Source organism: Giraffa tippelskirchi, chromosome 1, assembly GCF_054371585.1.
Source record: "Giraffa tippelskirchi isolate mGirTip1 chromosome 1, T2T-mGirTip1v1.2.pri, whole genome shotgun sequence".
NCBI classification, from domain to species: Eukaryota; Metazoa; Chordata; class Mammalia; order Artiodactyla; family Giraffidae; genus Giraffa; species Giraffa tippelskirchi.
In genome coordinates this window covers 28,049,130-28,066,509 of record NC_137275.1, presented here as the reverse complement: position 1 = coordinate 28,066,509, position 17,380 = coordinate 28,049,130, and the positions used below count along the sequence as shown (strand labels likewise).

The 17,380-nt window shown below is 38.2% G+C and overlaps 1 protein-coding gene across 3 annotated transcripts in view; it reads right to left on the bottom strand.

Annotated features, from left to right (window-relative positions):
• ADAMTS3 (ADAM metallopeptidase with thrombospondin type 1 motif 3) overlaps positions 1-17,380 on the bottom strand; it is a 335,418-nt gene that overhangs the window by 307,332 nt on the left and 10,706 nt on the right. The window contains exon 3 of one of the 3 annotated variants that reach the window (XM_081587042.1): positions 2,970-3,202. The exons of the other annotated variants lie outside the window; for them this stretch is intronic. The gene's annotated coding sequence lies outside the window, so the exon portion shown is untranslated. The remainder of the gene's footprint in view (positions 1-2,969; positions 3,203-17,380) is intronic. 3 annotated transcript variants of the gene reach the window in all.

The window sequence follows — 17,380 nt, the reverse complement described above, 5'->3', positions numbered from 1 at the left end:
TGTTTCAATGTGACAGATTTAAAAGGAACTAGGATAATTCATCATTTAAAAGGAAACAACTAAGGAATGATCGGCTAACAGTAAATAAATATATGAGAATGATTATATAATAGTTATCAGCTGCTTTGAATTTCCACTGAGGTTAAAACAAGAAATACATGACCGAAGCTAGAGCATGAGGCATTTAATTTGTTTTGGATGCAGTATTTAAGGACTTCCTGAGAGTCAAGTTTCTAAAAGCTTGTGTGTGGCATCCTTTGATAAAAAACACTCAATCTGGCTTCAGTCACTTCCCTTGACAAGCCAGGACTGGTTTCAGCTCTAGGCCAAAGGCACTGTGTCAGGGATGTAAAATGAGGAAAGACTGATTTGGATCTCAGAGATGTCAAGGAATAAAAATGCCACCATAATCAAGATCAGGCTGCTATGGTTTACTGTAGACTTTCCTAAACCAGGCATGAACACTGGTGTATCTGGTTGTTATGAGAGCTTATAATGAGCTACCCTGGGGAAGTGTCCCATGCCATCACCCACTCCATAGTCACAGCTCACATAAACATACTGTGTACCTATTTGACAAAAACAAGGAAAAGCCTCTCCTCCCCTGATCTTTTTTTTTTCCCAAAGAATACCTATTAGCATGTCTCAGGCAGGGGTATTTTGCATGAGAACTTTCTACAGCTTCTGGGCATCATCTGAATTCTGTCTGAAAGCTTAGATGAGGCCCCTGCTTCACCCTCTGAAGAAGAATCTGACAGCAACACTTGTCAAAAGTCAATGCTATTGAAGGCTCTTGTCACACAGTCTCCGTCCTGCCAGCATGCTCTGGCCTATGGCGGCTCCAGAACCCTAAATGTTAACATGGGGGTCAGCAGCCACTGATCTGCCTTAACCATCAAACTCCACATGGCTATCCTCTAGGACAACGGTCCCCAACCCTTTTGGCACTGGGGACCAGTTTTGTAGATGACAATTTTTCCACTGACCTGGAGAGGGGAACGGTAGAAGATGGTTTCAGAATGAATCAAGTGCATTACGTTTATTGTGCATTTCGTTTCTGTTATTATGACATCAGTTCCACCTTAGATCACCAGACATTAGATCCTGGAGGTCCTGCTCTAGGAGTTTAACCCAGTAGCACAGATGAGCTGTGGTGTACCTAGAAACAGCCATCACCTCAAATGATGGCTGAGCCCAGTTTAGATCATTATAGTTCAGTCACTCAGTCCTGACTGACTCTTTGCGACCCCATGTACTTCAGCTTGCCAGGCTTCCCTGTCCATCACCAACTCCCGGAACTTGCTCAAACTCATGTCCGTTGAGTTGGTGATGCCATCCAACCATCTTCTCCTCTGTCATTCTCTTCTCCTTCTGCCTTCAATCTCTCCCAGCATCAGGGTCTTATCCAGTGAGTCAGTTCTTCGCATCAGGTGGCCAAAGTATTAGGGCTTCAGCTTCAGCAACAGTCCTTCCAATGAATATTCAGGACTGATTTCCTTTAGGATGGACTGGTTGGATTTCCTTGCAGTCCAAGGGACTCTCAAGAGTCTTCTCCAACACCACAACTCAAAAGCATCAGTTCTTTGGCGCTCAGCTTTCTTTATGATTCAACTCTCACATCCATACACGACTACTGGAAAAACCGTAGCTTTGACTAGACAGACATTTGTCAGCAAAGTAATGTCTCTTCCTTTGAATATGCTGTCTAGGTTGGTCAAAGCTTTTCTTCCAAGGAGCAAGCGTCTTTTATTTTCAGGGCTGCAGTCACCTTCTGCAGTGATTTTGGAGCCCCCCAAAATAGTCTCTGTTTCCATTGTTTCCCATTTATTTGTCATGAGGTGATGGGACCAGATGCCATGATCTTCGTTTTTTGAATGTTGAGTTTTAAGTCAGCTTTTTCACTCTCCTTTTTCACTTTCATCAAAAGGCTCTTTAGTTCCTCTTCACTTTCTGCCATAAGGGTGGTATCATCTGCATATATGAGGTTATTGATATTTCTCCCTGCAATCTTGATTCCAACTTCTGCCTCATCCAGTCTGACATTTTGCATAATGTATTCTGCATATAAGTTACCTAAGCACAGTGACAATATACAGCCTTGATGTACTCCTTTACCAATTTGGAACCAGTCCGTTGTTCCTTGTCCAGTTCTAACTGTTGCTTCTTGACAGATTTCTCAGGAGGCAGATAAGGTGGTCTGGTATTCCCATCTCTTAAAGAATTTTCCATTGTTTGTTGTGATCCACACAGTCAAAGGTTTGGCATAGCCAGTAAAGCAGAAGTAAATGATTTCTGGAATTCTCTTGCTTTTTCTATGATCCAACGGAGGTTGGCAATTGGATCTCTGGTTCCTCTGTCTTTTCTAAATCCAGCTTGAACATCTGGAAGTTCTTGGTGCACTTACTGTTGAAGCCTCACTTGGAGAATTTTGTGCATTACTTTGCTAATGTGTGAGATGAGTGCAATTGTTCGGTAGTTTGAACATTCTTTGGCATTGCCCTTCTTTGGGATTGGAATGAAAACTGACCTTCTCCAGTCCTGTGGCCACTGCTGAGTTTTCCAAATTTCCTGGCATATTGAGTGCAGCACTTTCACAGCATCATCTTTTACGATTTGAAATAGCTTAGCTGGAATTCAATCACCTCCACTAGCTTTGTTTGCAGTGATGCTTCCTAAGGCCCACTTGACTTCACATTCCAGGATGTCTGACTCTATGTTAGTGATCACATAATCGTGGTTATCTGGGTCATGAAGATATTTTTTGTATAGTTCTCCTGTGTATTCTTGCCACCTCTTCTTAATATATTTTGTTTCTGTTAGGTCCGTAGTGTTTCTGTCCTTTATAGTGCCCATCTTTGCATGAAATATTCCCTTGGTATCTCTAATTGTCTTGAAGAGATCTGTAGTCTTTCCCATTCTATTGTTTTCCTGTATTTCTTTGCATTGATCACTGAGGAAGGCTTTCTTACCTTGCCTTGCTATTCTTTGGAACTCTGCATTCAGATGGATATCTCTTTCCTTTTCTCCTTTGCGCTTAGCTTCTCTTCTTTTCTCAGCTATTTGTAAGGCTTTGTCAAACAACCATTTTGACTTTTTGCATTTCTTTTTCTTGGGGATGGTCTTGATCACTGCTTTCTGTACAAGGTCACTAACCTCCATCCATAGTTCTCAGGCACTCTATCAGATCTAATCCCTTGAATCTCTGAAATAAAAGGGAATTCCGGCTCATTACTAATGACTTTCTCAAATGTGTTTACCTTAGTTCTCAACAATTCCTTAAGAGCTGTTTGGCTTTCTTGATAAGTTTGCCTCTTCGCAAAAGCACTGAACAGATAGTAGACACAAAGAAACTTGTATGAATAAAGACCCATTATCCCTCTAAGTACCTAACTTGCCATAAGAGAGTGAGGAGACAATAGAAAGATGTGTTCAACTTTTTTGTAACTCCATTAAGAAAAGGTGTTGGCCCTTCTCTCCTTTGTGAATTTTCACTTATTCCCTAGACTGGGTTATAGCACTCTAGATGTCTGTTCTCTCAAAACTCCTTGCATTCTCTTTTTAAAAAATCAACATCTGGGTTTTCTGTTAGACTGTAAACTGTGTGGATACAGACATTCTCTGTATCTCGTTCACTGCTGTCTCCTCAGTACTTCACCCAGAGTGTGATACGTAATAGGCACTGAATAAATATGTTGACCTTAATTCAGTTTCTTCCTAGTGTCACAAACTTGGTGCCTGGTGAGGCAGAATGCATAAATATACTTTACCTTTAATAGAAACAAAATCAATGCTAATCAAATACATTGAAAGTTGAGAAAATACACAAATAAGTGGGGAAAATGGCCCAGTATTCACAAATTGGGGATATGTGGCCAATCAATATTGCTAACTGAAATTGTTGAGAATCTTCATGCCAAACCCGTGACGAAGCACTGCTCTTTGGGCTTGGAGTTCAGGAATGCATAATCCGGCCTCAGTAAAGCAGAGACATTACTTTACCAACAAAGGTCTGTCTAGTCAAAGCTATGGTTTTTCCAGTAGTCATGTATTGATGTGAGTGTTGGACTATTTTAAGAAAGCTGAGTGCTGAAGAACTGATGCTTTTGAACTGTGGTGTTAGAGAAGACTCTTGAGAGTCCCTTGGACTGCAAGGCAATCCAACCTGTCCATCCTAAAGGGAATCAGTCCTGAATATTCATTGGAGAGACTGATGTTGAAGCTGAAACTTCAATACTTTGGCCACCTGATGTGAAGAACCAACTCATTGGAAAAGATCCTGATGCTGGGAAAGATTGAAGGCAGGAAGAGAAGGGGATGACAGAGGATGAGATGGTTGGATGGCATCACCAATGCGATGGACATGAGTTTGAGTTGGTGATGGACAGGGAAGCGTGCTGCAGTCAACAGGGTTGCAAAGAGTCAGACACAACTGAGCCACTGAACTGAACTGAAAACCCATCCAATCTTATTTCTTGCTGATGACAAGTAAGAAGTTTGTAATCCAGACAGGTTGTTAGCCCCAGCCCACACACATTCACGCCATGGACACACACACACATACACACACACACACACACACACACGCATACATATACACACAATTACTCCTATTTTTATACCTTAATTCAAGTATTTCTTGTCTAGAATTCCCTCCTTCTCTTGCCCATATGTTCATAGGACACCTATCCTTCCAGGGCCTACCCAAGGCTTTCTCTAAAAGCCTCAGGCCTCTGTGGTCTTTATTTCCTTAAGTTTCTTTTTAATTCCTGCAGAACAACTAGCACTTTGTACACTATCTTGCTCTCCTCTTGGCCACATATAATTCAGCACCTTGCTATGTCAATATAACTTTATATAATGTCGTCTCACTGCCAAGTTGTTTATATATGTATCACATTTTTAAGTATTGAAATATTATCCAACATCTCATAGTTCTTTCATAACCTACAGTATATATTCTGAAATTACTTTGGTTTCCTGGTAATGAGTATAAAATACAAAAATTGCCATTTGAGGCCCACTTGACGTTTTTTAAAGATTAACATTCATAGAGTGTGGGATTTCTAAATATCAACACTTTATCATGAGGAGATTGAGTGGAGGAAATGGAAAATAATGCATTATGTAAGAGGCAATCTGAGTAATACTTTACTTGTATCATCGAATTAAATTCCTAAAACACACTAGGAAGCATATTACCATGCTTGCTTTTATAGATGTGGAAATTGAGGCTTAGACACATTAAGTAATGTATTCAGAGAGATTGAGACAGAAGAGAGACAGATTGATAGAGAGAAAGACAGAGACAAAAAGAGATGCAGAGAGAGACAAAGAACAGAGGGAGACAAAGCAAGAGAGAAAGAATTTGAACTGACATGTTTTTGCTGTTTGAAATCTATGACAAATATGAATTTACTTCTATGTCTATTGTGACTTAAACCTATTTTTTTCAGACTTTGTCTGAGAATGAAGATATTGAAAAGACATAGAGTTCTATTTTTCAGTAGAATCCTAAATATTATTTAGTCTGCTTATGCTTTTATACTTGGAATAACTAGAACAGCATTAAAATTATTAGTGGTTAATAAACAAGTTTTATAGTAAAAGATAAATTTTATAGTTAAACCTTCCTTGTTGTTGCTGTTGTTCACTTGCTCAGTTGTGTCTGACTCTTTGCGACCCCATGGACTGCAGCAGGCCAGGCTTCCCTGTCCTTCACCATCTCCTGGAGTTTGCTCAAACTCATGTCCATTGAGTCGGTGATGCCATCCAACCATCTCATCCTCTGTCGCCCCCTTCTCCTTTCTTCAGTCTTTCCCAGCATCAGGGTCTTTTCCAATGAGTCGGAAAAGATTCAAACTTTTCACATCAGGTGGCCAAAGTATTGGAATTTCAGCTTCAGCATCAGTCCTCCAATAAATATTCAGAGTTGATTTCCTTTAGGATTGACTAGTATGATCTCCTTGTTGTCCAAGGGACTCTCAAGAGTCTTCTCCTGCACCACAGTTAAATATGGATAATTATAACATTTATAAAGTTATCTAATTGGAGGACTTCCCTGGTGATTCAGTGAAAATCTGCCCGCCAACGCAGAAGACTTGGGTTTGATCCCCAAACCAGGAAGATCCCACATGTTGCAGAGCAACTAAGCCTGTTTGCCATAATCATTGAGCCTGTGCTCTAGAGCAGAGGAGCCATTAACTATTAAGTCCATGTGCCAGAATTACTGAAGCCCACAGGCTCTAGAGCCTGTACTCCATAACAAAAGAAACCACCACAATGAGAAGCCCAAGCACTCAATAAAGAGTAGCTCCCGATTGCTGCAGCTAGAGAAAGCCCGGGCAGCAACAAACACCCAGTGAAACCCCCAACATCAATGAATTAATAAAATTTAAAATATACATATATATATCTTATTGGGTTACTGTGGGAATGAATAAGCTAATAAATGTAAACTGCATGGCACACCATAGGAAGCACTAAACAAATATCAACTTTCTTACTATTCTTACATCGTTATTGTTACTGTCAATCCAGTACCAACAAAACTGATACTTTATTCCACAATCATGTTGATTCTCCATATATACACCATTCTGGATCAGAATCTGAGATATCAGAAACTCTTCTTTTTTGCAGCTTGGCTGATTTTTTTTGTTTGTTTTTTTTGATGAATTTGATGACATGTAGCTTGGTACATGAGGAAAAAAGTACAATACTTGGAAGGCAAACTCTACATCGTGACCCATTTTCCTCACCGCTACTCTGCCCAGGAAAGTTCTCAGTGAGACAAGCGGAGAGTACCTCAGACTCTAAAAACATTAGGCAGAGTTGATGGGGCATGGCATGGAGCAAAACCAAAGTTCCACCTATCCCCTTTCTAGTATTTTATTCCACTTAAAAGCTTTATATTTTGAGGATAATAATAATGCTTAGACACTCAGTCATGTTTGACTGTTTGCAACCCTGTGGACTATAGCCCTCCAGGCTCCTCTGTCCATGGGATATTTCAGGCAAGCATACTGGAATGGGTAGCCATTTCCTTCTTCAGGGGATCTTCTCTACCCAGGGATCAAACCTGGGTCCCCTGCATTGTAGGTGGATTCTTTACATTTTGGGGAAACAAATCTAAATTTTATTCTTCGTTTTCCGCTATTGCTAATGCTGCAGGCCCTTGCTTTCTATAATGTCATTTTTTCTGAGAAGGAAATATGTAGTTTGAAAAAGCATGTCATCATTAAAATACATAATGGTTAAGACTCCAGCTTCCAATGAAGGGGATGAGGTTTCTCTGGTCAGGGAACTAAGATCCCTCATGCCTTAGGGTGTGACCAAAAATTAAATAAATCAATAAACTTGTTAAAGAAATACTTTCTGAATTTCAACATAGGCATTGAGATATAAACAAGCAAGTATTATACCTTGGCACATAAAAAGTATAAAAAGAGCAAACTATTCAACTTAAAGATTTAATATTCAAATTTGAGCTCTCATTCATAGTAATACATCTAAAGAGCATATAATTTTTTTTCTCTCTTGAAAAACATAGTTTTCAGTCACAGTAAACTGGTTTCAACATATCCACAGATACTCTGGCAAATGTTTTTCGGTGATTTTCAGTTTTCCTGATTTGCGAAACAGGATCAATGAGTTTCACTGAACACATCCAGAACAGAACTGTAGAGAAATCCTGAAGACTTGAGATATTAAGAGTATCTCCTCCACAAAAGGATTCCACAATACATTTGCTATTGTTATAATGAATCATGACTTTCATGATCCCTGGTGAAGAGCAGTACAGCAAATATATGACAGCTGAAGACTGAAGAGATCTAATTGTCCAAAATTTTTCTAATACTAAACATTTTAGGGTGATCAGAAAGGCAGAAAAAAAAATATATAGCAGTGGTTTGGAATTTGTCATTCTTGGATTAGGTATGTATCTATGTATGTATTTTAAATGATTCTTATAACTGACATGCTATATTTAATTTCCTTGATCCAAGTGAATAAATATTGTATCATATTATGAAAAACCCACACAAGCTATGAGAATGATCAATTCTGGTACAAAAGCCTATTGAACTGTAGGTTTATTAAATATGATGAAATGAAATTTTGAAAGTAAGGCTTAAAGTCTACTAGATCAAATATGCATATATAGAGATATTTTTTTTCCTTTCCAATTAAACTCTATTGCTGCAGCTGTGTCAAGGCTACTCTGAGGCTATTGTCCTCTAATCTCTCCTGGTTCCCAGCACATATTACCATGTTTCTCAGAGGGTGAGCTCTGGCCCCAAATGCCTAAGCACTGTAGCGAAATCTCCAAGATACCTGATTGTGGCCACTGGAGAGCAGAAGACAGGCTCAAGAAAGCCCCTGGGTAGCTGTATTTCTTCTTTTCACTATGAGGTAAATTTGCTAGAAAACTTTAACAAAGAAAATAGTTCTTGGTTCATCTTGTTCATGTTTAGTTTTTTTGTATGGGTTTCACCCCTTCTACTGTAGGATGACATCTTAAGCCACTAGATTTAAATCTCCAGCCACTCTGATTTTCTCAGTGTCTGCTGAGCTTTCCTAGCAAATCATCACCGTAGGCTTAATTTTGAACAATAAAGGCCTGAGATATGAATGACTCCATGTGCTCTTAATCTATTCCCTTCTAGAGAACAAACTCCTTCTTAACTGTGTAAGATATTTTGCTATTGTCCTGACAGTGGCCAGATATAACTTACTTTGAGATATTACTCAGTGGATATTTTATACTACCCTTATAGTAAATTACTCACTTTATATAAAAAGGTCGAATTTTTTTCTGAGAATAAAATTGTAATCCTTTTATTTTAACACTAGATAAATGATGGATATGAATTCAAGAAAATACAAGAGTACGTTATTTAAGTGATAAATTGTATTAAACAAAAAGTAGATAAACCTGATTATAAAATAAGTCTATAAATTTTATAAACTATCCCCATCAGTTGCATTTTATGTAAAATTTGAACACAACACATAATGTTATTATAAGTGAGATATTACTGGAATAAATGTATAAAACAAATAACTGGATAATTAAAGGAAATCACAATAAAAAATCTAATTAGCATGACTAGAAGGAAACTCAATGGGAAATGCTGATGCTTGTAGTCTCAACAGTATGACTGCAAAAAGAGAAAAGAAAAAGGCAAATAAGTACTGATAGTGAATTGAAAAAAAATATAAAGTTGTACAGCCAAAGGAGATATTCAAATATTCCAAGAAGATTATCAAATGTCAAAACTATAATTTATAACTACAATACTAGGAACATAATAAAATGAAAATGTTCAAGTCAGAAAAGACCCAGAACATGAAACAAATTCATCTAGGTCTGGAACTAATCACCATGTAGGTAAATTATTATTTTAAATCCAGTTAAATTCAGTATTTTGCTGGTCTCATGATACCTCCTAAAGTTGAAAGCACTGTGACAGATACACATAAAAGAGAAGAAAGTGATTTTAGAATGATTTGTTTAATCAATACACTACAGGGTTGCTTAGGTTATGATCCTTAGTCCTTGTGTATTACATTCACCAAGCGTTCTTGTTTAAAATGCAAAAAATATAGTCTTATTCACTTTATAGAAGCAAAACAGATATGTAGGTAGAGAATAAACAGTTTTATCAAGCACACCAATTTTATGTACACTAAAGTTTGGATATCTTCTAAGATTTTAATTGTGAAGGTAGAAGCAGCTCTGTAGCATAGAAGAAGGGAAAAGATCAAAGATAAAAAGTTCTTTACAGACCAATTCCCATCATAACTCAAGATACAACAAAGTTTTCTTGGCAGTTGGTAAAAATAGTTATTCTGATTTTCAGATTTATAAGGTAGAGATTGGATGTTATAAACAGAGAATAAATTTAAACCTTTGTTAAAAGTTATAAGAAAACATTTTAGGTTATTTCTAATAAAACATTTTAACTGCTGATTGTAGCAAACCAACTTTCAATCCATTCCTACCTCTATACTAAAAGATCATGAAAATTATTGCTAAAAGATGTTCATCCTCTTTGAAGAAATGAACAAATGAAAGGTCTTTCTCACGTGATTGAATTCCTGGAACATGAAAGACATAGGCCAGCTGAAAGAACAGCTTAGAAATCCAAGATGACTGTCCATGTGGATAGAGAGAAGTGTTTTACTTAATTCTCAGAGGAAAACCAAGCCTGGATGATGAGTGATGATTAAAGACAGTTTAAAAATGTTTACTGCCACATCAGCAATATGGCTATGCCCTAAAATATCACGTCCACATAAACATGAAGATATTAGGTAAATGGTGACAAAAATAGAGTTAAATAAATTTCTCAATCACCATAAGTAAAAGAATAACAAAATCACCAAAGATCAAACAAAACTAAACCAAGCAAACAACCAAAAGAACAAACAAATGAATCGTAAGCTGAAACCAAGATAGCAAGAAAAAACTGAAAACGAGGCTAAGCTGGGATAAATGACAACATCAGGATCACATATCATTGGGACCCAATGGCTGCATGTGGAGGGACAGTAAACAGAACCTAGGGTCTAAGCAAAATAGGGTAACTGAACTGAAACCCCCACAAAAAGCTGGTACAACCAAACCAACTATTTATTCTGTGAAAATGTTGACTGAGAAAAATTGGCATAACAGGTCAAGGGACTAAGAGGAAGTTTATTTGTCTCTAGAACTCCGAGTGCAAAAAATAAAAATAATATATTCTCCTCTGAGATTTAAAAATTTCAAAACTTCTCCCTCACACACATAGCTAGGATTCAAATTTACATTATTCCATGTGTTCACAGAAAATTCAAACTGAGGAATTAAATTTATCTGGTCGCGGATTGATAGAAATCCAATAAATGCTTGGGAATTTCCAGAATAATTGAAAGATATAAATACATTTATAAGAAGCATAATGATAAGCTGCATACAAAAAATTAAACCAGATCCATACCTTAGTAATTATAGTGAAACTGAAGAACACCAAAGACAAATAAAAACTCTTAAGATCAGCTAGAGAGAAAAGTCATATAAGGATATGATTGACACATCCTAAAACGTGATCCCCCTAATGTGTTACATCTTTGTTTAAGTATAATTTCTTCCCCTTGTGTTTAGGCTGAATCTGTGACTTGCTTCTAGCCAACAGAATATGACAAAGGTGATGGGGTATTTATTCTCTTGGTTAAATTTCATTACATAAGATTGTCTCCAGAAAGGAATGCAGCCCATTTGACACCTTGATAACAGGCTTAAGAGACCCTAAACAGAGGATCCAGCTTAGCCATGCCTGAACTTCTGACCCACAGAAATTGAAATAACAAATATATGTTATTCTAAGCCACTAGTTGGTGCTAACTTGTTAGATAGTTTTGTGTTTGCATGATCAGTCACTATGTTGTGTCTGACTGTGACAACATTGACTGTAGCCAGCTCAGCTCCTCCGTCCATGGGATTTTCTAGATGAGAATACTGGAATATGTTGCCATTTCCTCTCCCAAGGGATCTTTCCAATCCAGGGATAGAACCTGCATCTCTTGTGTCTCCTGCATTGGCAGGCAGATTTTTTACCACTGAGCTGCCTGGGAAACCTCCATGTTAGGTAGTGTTGGGGAAATTAAAATGGAGGAAGTTTTGTTCAGGCGTCAGGAGCAGGAGCACAGGCCTCTGACCTTACTTCTGACCTGCCTGGACACTGCCCGGATTCCATGCCTGCCTGCAACCACAGTTAGTCAGGCAGCACTTTAGATAAGGAAAAGGATTTGGTCTTGGAATTCTTGAGCTCCTAGAGGCCTGGCCAACTGCACCCAGGATTTAAGGAAATCCTATGACGCATAAGATAAACAGCATTGTAAAAATGTTAAAGTAAAACCAGAGCTGCATCTTTGCATGCAAACTGATGATAATATCAGTTTGTGGCCTGGGATTATAAGCAGGAGACCCCCAAACTACAATTTGAAATCTCACCTGTGGAGTGGACACATTTCCTAGGACATTTTCCCAGATGGGATACAAGATTGCTGTTAACAAAGGACTTCCTAGCAAGCTGTTTAAGACTGGATGTTGGTCAGCCTAATTTGGTGATGTATGTGCTGTTACTCTATTGCTTCTATTTCTCTTTTTTGTTAGAGTGAAAACACTGACTGAAACTGCCCACCCTGGCCAGGCACCATAGTAACCATTTGTATGAGTTATTTTATAACAGGGAGTCCTGGTAAGGAACAGAGAACTAAAAAATTGCCAAAAGAATTCAGGAGGGTCAAAGGGGATAGATGCCAAGTGGCCTATTATCTCCCAGAATCTTCACTGGCATCCATTTTGGCTGAGCAATGTGTGGGCCACCAGGAAGGACCCTGAGTGAGTGATTAACCAGAGACAACCCAGAAACTAATCCCATTAACATAAAACCCAAGACTGAGAGCCATATGATGGAGCAGTTCTCCTGGGCTCCCTAATCCCAATATTTTCCACCTGGGCATCCCTTCCCAATAAAGTTTCTTGCTTTCTCAGCACACTGTCTCCTTGGACAATTCATTTCTGTTAGACAAGAACCCAGTTTCAGACCTTGAAATGGGTCCCCCTTCCTGCAACATTTTCTTTTAATGATTGTATATTGAAATTAAGTTAAGCAAGTCTCTATTAAATGTTGAAATTGTGTGCAACGAGTGGTACCTTTTGATAATGAAGTCTTCAAATCTGAAATGGAAGTAAAACTTTCAGGAAAACATAAATTGGTGCTGTGAGCAGGCTTCATGAAACAAAATACCACTCTAAGAAGAAAGAGGTTAAGATTAATAAAGCTTCCCTTTCCTCAGATAGGAACATTTGCCTTATTGCTTGTTGTTGCTGTTGTTCAGTCACTCGGTCATGTGTGACTCTTTGAGACCCCATGGACTGCAGCATGGCAGGCTTCCCTGTCCTTCACCATCTCCTGGAGCTTGCTCAAACTCATGTCCATGGAGTCGGTGATGCCATCCAACCATCTCACCCTCTGTCATCCCCTTCTCCTCCTGCCTTTAATCTTTCCAAGCATCAGGGTCTTTTCTAAAGAGTCAGGTCTTTGCATCAGGTGGCCAAAGTATTGGAGTTTCAGCTTTAGCGTCAGTCCATCCAATGAATATTCAGGGTTGATTTCCTTTAGGATTGACTGGTTTGATCTGCTTGCAGTCCAAGGGACTCTCAAGAGTCTTCTCCAACACTGCAGTTCAAAAGCATCAATTCTTTGGCACTCAGCCTTCTTTATGATCCATCTCTCACATCCATACATGACTACTGGAAAAACCATAGATTTGACTATATGGACTTTTGTTGGCAAAGTATTATCTCTGCTATTAATACACTGTCTAGGTTTGTCATAGCTTTTCTTCTTTACTGCTTGTTAGTTACTGAATGGGGCAAATACACTGTACTGCATGAGAAATGGGACCCTAAATTAGAGTGCGCCAAACTTTTCAAGTTATTGAATGCCTATGGCTGGTGCCAATTGAGGAAGGACAAGAATGTACCACTCTAGGTTGAAGAGGCTGGATCCTCTTCTCTGCCTACAATGAGGTACATGAAACCAAATTAAAATTGATTGAAGAGAAGTCACAGTTGGAGATCTAATTATGTGATATGCAAGGACAATTGCCCATTTTACAATGTCAAAATTACACTTTAGCTGACCAAGTCTCCACTTTCCAGTTGGTAGTTGAAAGAACTGCTATAAAGTTTACACAAGTTAAATACTGAAAGTGGTGAAGCAAGGTTAACAAAAAGAAAGTTCATCTGGTAATAGTTAAAGCAAGGATAGACTGGGATAGGAGATTAATTCTTCCAAAATTTAGGAACCCACCCAGACTGTAAAGTTTTGGGGACTACAATGAGCTAAAGAACACAGAGAGATGTTACCAAAGACCCTGGTGGCACAATGGTAAAGAAAACATCTGCCAGTGGGAGAGATGCAAGAGACACAGGTTCAGTCCCTTTATTGGGAAGATCCCCTGGAGGGGGAAATGGCAACCTGCTCCAGTATTCTTGCCTGGAAAATTCCATGGACAGAGGCACCTGGTGGACTACAGTCCATGGTGCTGCAAAGAGTTAGACACAACTGAGCAGCTAAGCACACACACACACAAAGATAATGGAGTTTAAAAATCCCAGGACAAAACGGAGGCTGAAAACTTTATAGGGATATTTGATTTCTGGTGACAGCATAGTTCACATTTGAGCCAGACTTTGAGTCTGCTTTACAAAGTAACTTGATGGGAAGAAATTTTTAAGGAAAGAAAAGGTAAATGAGATAAGAGCTTTTAGATAAAGTTTATTAAGAATAATTACGCTTTAGGAATGTCTACCTAAAATAGTTCCCCCAGGTTTTGATAAATTGAATTTATAGGGTTGTGCTAAATTAAGTTAAATGATGGAATTTTAAATAATTAGGTCATTTCCAAACAAAACAAGGTGCTAAAACAGTAATTACTAAGCACTGACTTTTTTTTTAACACAGAAGCAAAAAGATTTAAAATTATTAATGAATATATTTGGTACCATCTTGAGATGGTACCAAGGAAACTAAATTTTTTTAGAAATTATCAATGGTGTTTATGCTCACAGAATTTTAATATAAAGGAGAGTTCATAGTTGCTTAAGGAAAGTAGGATGCATGTATTTAGTAAAGAAGCTATGAGGAATGGAATTGCATGTTGTTAAGGGAAAAGGAAGTACAATAGGCCTGACTTACAGGTGTCTGTTTCTGAATGGGAAAATAAAGTGATAAATATAAAAAGTGATAAGAAAGATCAGTGGAAAGTGGACCCTGAGAAAAGAGTTTTATGCATGGTACAAGTTTTCTTGGGATGTTGAACTGCCTTTGATAACAGATATTAAGTTTCTTTACCTCCTAAGTGATTTGTTCTGTATTTGCTTCTGAAATCTTTTATTGTTACTTTGGCTGAGTGAATAACTGTTGTTTCATAGTGACCTATGATCTTATCTGACTGATGTTCTAAATCCTTTGATATTTTTGACAGAACTTCTTAAAATCAAAGTCTAATGATTTCTCTTGACATCTAGATGACTTTGGGGTGCTTTAGAGGGCATCTAGTCCCAGCACTTCATGGCAAATAGATGGGGAAAAAAGAAGAAACAGTGACAGATTTTATTTTCTTGGGCTCCAAAATCACTGCAGATAGTGATTGCAGCCATGAAATGAAAAGACACTTGTTCCTTGGAAGAAAAGCTATGACAAATCCGGACAGCATATTAAAAAGCAGAGACATCATTGCTTTGTCAACCAAGGTCCATATAGTCAAAGCTGTGGTTTTTCCAGTAGTCATGTATGGATGTGAGAGTTGGACCATAAAGAAGACTAAGCACCAAAGAACTGATGCTTTCAAATCATGGTGCTGGAGAAGACTCTTGAGAGTCCCTTGGACAACAAGGACATCAAACCAGTCAATCCTAAAGGAAATCAACCCTGAATATCCTTTAGAAGGTCTGATGCTGAAACCAAAGCTCCAATACTTGTGCCAGCTGATATGAAGAGCTGACTCATTGGAAATGACTGTGATGCTGGGAAAGATTGAGGACAGGAGGAGAAGAGGACAACAGAGAATGAGATGGTTGGATGACATCATCAACTCAATGGACATGAGTCTGAGCAAACTCAGGGAGATAGTGAAAAACACATGAGCCTGGCATGCTATAGTCCATGGGGTCGCAAAGAGTAAGACTCTTGGTGATTGAACAACAACAATAGGAGAATCAGAACCTCCTTAACCTGGAGAAGGAAATGACAACCCACTCCCGTATTCTTGTCTGAAAAATCCCATGACAGAGGAGTCTGGTGGGCTAGAGTCCATGGGGGTCACAAAGAGTTGGACATGACTGGGCACAAGCACACATACAGACACACACACACACACACACACACACACACACACATACACACATGAGCCCAGCCTGATTAATTAAGCCCTGACTAATGAGACTCAGGAGTTAATAAATGTTTAGTATCTTTTACCACTGAGATTTTGTAGTCCTTTACCATGCAACTTTATTGTAGTAGCATATATCTGATAAATATAGCATATTACTAAGTGTTCTACATTTAAGTTTAAAATCATATTATCCTATAAATCTTCTCTGACATTATGCATGTAACAAATTGACATTAACTCACTGTTTCTTTTTTTTTTTTAATAAAAAGAACCTCCTTTAAAGAGAATGACTATTCTAAACTTAAAGATTCATAAAAATAGACTTCTATACTGAAACAATTGATTATTGGGAAATTAGCCCAGGAGCATTAGCTCCTTTCTGAGCTATTCCTGAGGCCACTGGACTGGATTTGTACTCTATATTTGAACATAGATTTACTAAAAGATTGATATGTGATATTGCAACTGGTATTGGAATCAAAATGCCTCCTGGACACTTTGGATTAATCAAAGATTGCTCCAGTTTAGCATTAAAAGAGGTGGTGGAATATCAATGTATGCACAAGGAACTATGTATGTGGGGGAATTATAGACTCAGACTACCAAGGAGAAATTTGAGTAATTTTACAAAGTGATGGAAAGTATGATCTCTTTATTAATAAACATGATTGAATTGCTCAACTGCTGATTCTTCCATGTGTAACTGGCAAAGTGCAAAAAGGAGAACCTCCCACTTATTAATGGTTAGGGATGATGAAGGGTTTGGATCCACAAATGAAATACATGCAATTGGAGTAAAGTCTAAGTAAAGGGGCCTAACGATTCTCCCATACCTGCTGATGTGATTTTGCAGGGGAAGACAAACACCTTATTAGTGATGATCCCTGGACAGAAAACATGGAAATATGTGCCACTAACTCACTGCTATTCTCATGAGTAGATTATTCTTGAAAGCCTGACTGTAATGTGGGTTGTCATTCACACCTCAGCCTTCAAGGATATGCTACAATTAAAAGAAAAATATGAAGAAAGCTATTGGAGAATCTTCGGCTGGAGAAACATGAGCTGGACCCGAACTCAGTACAACTTCATCTGCCCAGCAAACAAGGCCTGTCCTTTCTTAATTTTGACTTTCTATGGACAAAATTTATCTGTCTGCTAAGTTATAAAGCACTGGTAAAGATATAACTCAATACTTGAACACAAGTATTATGTGCCAATTTCATGTGTTACTTTAACAGTCATATCCACTTACTGACAGACTATGACAAGGCTACTGAGGGACTTCTCTATGGACCAACTTCTCGCATTTGGGGAACCCTGCTTATTGGAGGACTCTACCAACTATTGTGAATGGACTATCTTCCCCAAATCCTGTTTTTTGAAATAGTCTCTCAATTTGTACATATTGTAGCCAATGGTGTAGGAACTA